Here is a 5,317-nt window from a genome sequence, read left to right as displayed (position 1 = left end):
GCAAGCACTCTACCACTGAGCCACCTTCCCAGCCCCAGATCTGGTGTTATAAAGTACATAAAGCTGTTTGCACTGTAAGCAAGTTATCTGGTTTAGCAGGAATTCATTGGAGATTTGGGGTTCAATTAGGGAATAAATATTCAAAATTTAAATGTAAAGGTTTGTTTACTATTGCTAAAGACTTTACCTGTTCTGTCTATCTAAAACTGCTTGGGTATTTCAGGATAGGAAAAACTTAGGATGATCCAATAAAGGACCTGTTAACTTAATGAGCTCCCTTCCTACAGATTAGCATACTCCTTTCTTAGGCAACACAGGCTGTTGTAGTAAAAGCAGTAATTAGCCAGTAAATAATCAGCTTCTAATCCCCTCTACTTTTGGATTGCACTTCTCTGGTTCGGCTACCACAATATAAGGCAACAAGAGCCCCTTAGAGTGACCTTCAGGTCTGGGCAGCTGCAAGGCCCCTTATCTGCTACTTAGGCAGCAGCCATGAATCCTAGTGTGCCATGATAAAGCCTCTGTTCCACACATGGTGGGGAGTCCATGCATGGTGGAAAAGGATGGACACTGAGAACCTGATGGTAAAGTGAGAGATATGATGATGTGATTGGCATTGCTAAAACTGCCCCTTGGATGTATTAAAAAATTGTTTTAAAGGTTTTAAAAACAGGGTTAAAAGATTTTTCTGTGTGATGTAACTTGGTTTCAGTGCCATTCTGCATATAGATGTGTTTTAAAAGATAAAAAGATGGGGCTGGGGTCAGTAGTAGAGTGCTTGCCTTGCATGCCTGAGGCCCTGGGTTCGATTCCTCAGCACCACATAAGCAAAAAAAAAAAAAAGAAAGAAAAGAAAAAAGCTGGAAGTGGTGCTGCGGCTCAAGGGGTAGAGATAAATAAATAAATAAAAGATAAAAAGATGTCAAGTCTGTATTTTGGTCCGGTACTAGTGCTTGTAATTCTTGCATTAAAGAAAACTGCTATTTGAGTTCAAAATTTCCTAAAGGTTTGTTTTCTGTGAGATTCTTTTTTTTGGGTCCGGTTGTGGGCCTGAACTCTGGGCCTGGGCGCTGTCCCTTAGCTCTTCAACTCAAGGCTAGCACTCTAAAGGTTTGTTTTCTAGACAGTAACTAGACTTTAAAAAAAGGGGGGGCCTCTTAAAGCTAGCAGCAGTGTGCCTAGCGCCCCAGGATTTCAAAGGGTCCTTCAAATGCAAATGAAAACTGAAGTGTGAAGTGTTAAAACAGAGGTTAGTTAAAGACCTTTCAAAAAAATTAATTAGAACTGCCAAAATTATTGTTTAATTGCTATTTCAGTTTGTCATTATAGGTTTTTTGTAACAGTTTGCAGCAGGCCCACAGAGGACAGAGGAGTTTCACAAGTTTGTCAGATGTAGCTTGGGCCCTTAATAAGTCCCAGGTAAGAGCATGCTTACAAGCTACTGCTATGTTGACCACCTTGTTGCTTTCATTGGAGTAAAGTGGCCTTTTATAAGATTCATTGATCTGCAAACTGGTTCAAAGCCAGCCCGGGCAGAAAAAGGTCCTTGTGAGATGATCATTGCTAATCCACCAGCAGAGTACTGGAAAAACTTTGGAATTGTTTTAGAGCTCAAAGTGGCAGAGTGCTAGCCTTGAGCTGAAGTGCTAAGGGACAGTGCTCAAACCCTGAGTTCAAGTCCAGCCACCAACCAAGGAAAATGCCAAGAGTGCATTTGGCCTGGGACCCTAATAAATGATGGAGCATCCTGAGGCAGTAAGCCACTGCTTGGATGGCAGAAGTGGTGTCAGATTCTGGAGTAATTTGTGCATGGCCCTTCAAAAATTGATCAGAGCTGGGAGGTCATGGGAAGATAGTTTGTGAGCATGACTTCTAATGCCCTTGTTTGTCTACTTCATAACTGTGTGGAAACTTGCCAGTCATCTATGATGGTGGATAAGCTAAGGTTGTCAAATGGGGTAGTTTAAATCCTAACCCCCCTGTATCTGCTTAAAGCCCTAATGGGCAGTGAATTTTGGGCAGGCACCAGCCACATGGATTCATTTGTTCGGGAAAGGAAGAGTTCTATAGACCTGGGATTGTGTCCCTATTGAGATCTGTTTAAAAGCCTATAGAAATAATTTAGGCATTGTTGGGGTCACAGGAGATCAGGTTCCCCAGCCAGCCAGAAAAATGCTTTTGCAGACTGGGATATTGAACAAGCTATACTGCCATAGCCCAAGAAAAAGTTTGTGAAGTTGCTAAAAGTTAAATGTTGTATATAATTTATAGTCTGGAGTAAAATAGTGTTTTTAATAACATCTAATCCTGGCAACCCCTTGCTAAAATAGGCTAAAGTTATAGGTTCCTGGCTAGGCAGGGTCAGCGCCCCTGGTCAACCTGAAGAAGTTACAGAAGATGGACCTTCGCCCATCAATCCCTTTTTAGGGTCAGGGGACTGGAGTCAGTTTTGGAAAAATTAGGCAAAATAGACAGAAGAAAGAGGCATGGGAAATAGTGGTACGGGCCCGAGCCCTCTGTGTGTATCTAGAAAATCCTAGCCTTATCAAAAGGAATATCTAGTTAAAAAAATTTTATCACCCTGGTAAATTGTCCCAGGCCACTGCCTAAAAGGTTGCCTTAAAGACCAGCTGGACACCAGTCTGCCAAGCCTATATCATGTATCTTTAACTAGTCTATGTAGAAATTTACAGCCCACCATGAGGTGTGACAATCCATTGGAGACACTGAGAGACCCTGGTGCAGCTGCCCACCCTTCTGAGTAAAGTTCAAAGACAGCCGACAGTCATCTGGAGGGGAAATCTACATCATCACCCTGACCACCTCCACCATGGTAAAAGTGGACCAAACTCCTGCCTGATTCCATCACCCATGACTGCTTCCCGGTAGAAAGCTGCTTTGGGTCTCCTGAAACTGAGATCTTGTGGGACATTCTGTTGGTGATATCCAGTAACCCTCTCTACTTCCACAGTGAATACTGAGGGCAAGGACAACATCACTGGCTTGCCTTAAGCACTTCAAGGCATAGGGAACTGGAAATCCACTCTGTGGTCACAGCCTAGTTTGGCTCTGGTGTGGTAATGATCTGCTTCCTCCTGGGTGTGTATTAAAGTGCAGACCTCGCCAGACTAGACCCTGACTCATTGGTGTGGATGAGCCCAGAATACCGTATTCTCCTTCCCCTACCAGACAGCTACCAACAATGGCTGTAAAGGAGAGATCTTTATCAGTGGAGGTAGTAAAAGAAATGAGACCCAGTGCCACTCAGCCTTAAAATCTATCAAGCTTCTCCACTCCAGTGGAGGCAGCTCTGAGATAGCTTGGTTCCACAAGCAAATGGAAAAATGGGCAGTTTTAAACTCTTGCCACAAAGAAGCTCAGGAATTGTAAAGAAAGAGAGTAGTAAAAAAAAAAAGCCTTTGAAAAAAAAATTTTTAATGGTTTCCTTTAAATAAGAAAGTATTTTAAAAGTAAGGGTTGTCCAGAAATGCTTATTAAGGGAAGAAGACAAACCCCAGAAAGTTTAAGTATGTAGCAGATGGAGTATTTCTTAAAATGAAGCTTATATACAGAGAGCCAGGATTGGTGCACTGATGTGAAACTATTCTTTATGTCTATCTTTATGGTGGTGTGGGCCCATTTCAACTTAGATTCTGGTTTAGTTCATCCAGTAGTCCCCCCTTTTAGGTCAACTGCTGGTGAGAATAGGAATTGCAGGATCCACAGCATGGGGAACGCCAGCCCTGATAGTTGGAGATAACAATCTCAGAGAACTAAGCATTGAGGTAATCTTAGAAACATTCAAAGACCCTCTTGGCTAAAAAGCCAGGTCGTCTCATTGGCAGAGGTAATCCTCTAAAATGGCTAGGGACTAGACTTCCTTTTCATGGAACAAGGTTTACGTATGGCCTTAGGAAAGGCCTGCTGCTTTTATACAAACCCATCTGATATAATTAGAGATACTTTAGCCAAAGTAAGAGAGGACCTGTGTGCCAGTGAGGACAACCAGTGACGATCTTCAAATTGGTATCAAAGCTTCTTTGATTGGAAACCATGGCTAAGGGGTTTTATCTTGAGCTTAGCAGGGCCTCTAACAATTTTAACAGCCCGGACAGTGGGACCATGCCTGGTAAACACACTGATTAAAAAAAATAGTTGGGCTGTGGCTCAAGTGGTAAAGCACCAGCCATGAGGGTAAAAGCTCAGGGACTGCACTCAGGCCCTGAGTTCAAGCCCCAGGACTTGTACCAAATAAGTTTGTAAAGGACCTTGTACACTAAAACAAATAACTAAATATATCCAAGACCATATTAGTTCTATAAAACTTATGGTCCTGCATTCCCAATATATGCCCCTAGCTAAGGATACTAAGGAGTCAAGGATTTGACCCCTGACAAAACAAAAGGGGGGAATGATATGGTGGAGGACATAAAGATGGAATATGATATTTGACTTGGAGTTGTAAAATGGATAATGAATGATTTTTAAGATATAAATGTAAGTGTGCTGTGGATAAGACTTCCCTGGTAACTCATTACTTTAGCTAGTAACTGCAATTGTAACTCTAACTTCCTAACTCTGTAATTCTGTAATTCTGCTTCTGCTGTTTTCTGAGCAATGGGAGCCCTAACCCAGTGGAACCATCACCATCCTTTGTTCTATTCCCTTGCTTCCCACAACCAAAACCTTGGCAGGAAATTTAAACTTAAGGTGTGCATTTCTTGTAACAATTATTGGCTAAAACCAACACCCAACCTCCCCCTTTCCCCTGCCTAGCCCCAAATGCTTAAAAACCCATGTGGGCTGGCACTTCCTGGGATCCCAAATCCAAGTGTGGTCCTGGCGAGTCAGCACTTTTCACTCAATAAGATCTTTTACATTTTCACCTCAGACTGATTGGTCTTACTGCCCCTCTCCACTACAAAATCTACCTTATCCATCACCTATCACAGAGAAAAACTGGAAACAGCTGACAAGTTCATACACAGATTGTTGTGATTAATATGTAAATTAGGATACTGCTACACAGTATAAAGAAATCATCTTCTGATTTCTGAACTGAATTTTCAGAAGAATGGGTTCTACATTTTCATTGCAGCAGTGGTCAGAATATATACATCTGTCAAAACTCAGGAAGTAAATATTTCAAGTCTACTGTACACAAAGTATACCTCAGAAGAAAGTGCCAATCAAAGCTCTTTATCTTTTAGCTTACATCTTTTAATTGATCTTGGTTGCTCAGAGCACAAATGCCTTCCTGCACTTCACCAGGCTCTGAGTGATTTCTATTGTGTGTGCTTCATTGTGATTGTTAATT

This window comes from Dipodomys ordii, unplaced genomic scaffold, assembly GCF_000151885.1.
Source record: "Dipodomys ordii isolate 6190 unplaced genomic scaffold, Dord_2.0 Scaffold271, whole genome shotgun sequence".
Taxonomy (NCBI): domain Eukaryota; kingdom Metazoa; phylum Chordata; class Mammalia; order Rodentia; family Heteromyidae; genus Dipodomys; species Dipodomys ordii.
The sequence above is the reverse complement of the archived record's forward strand: the minus strand, read 5'-3'. Positions refer to the sequence as shown.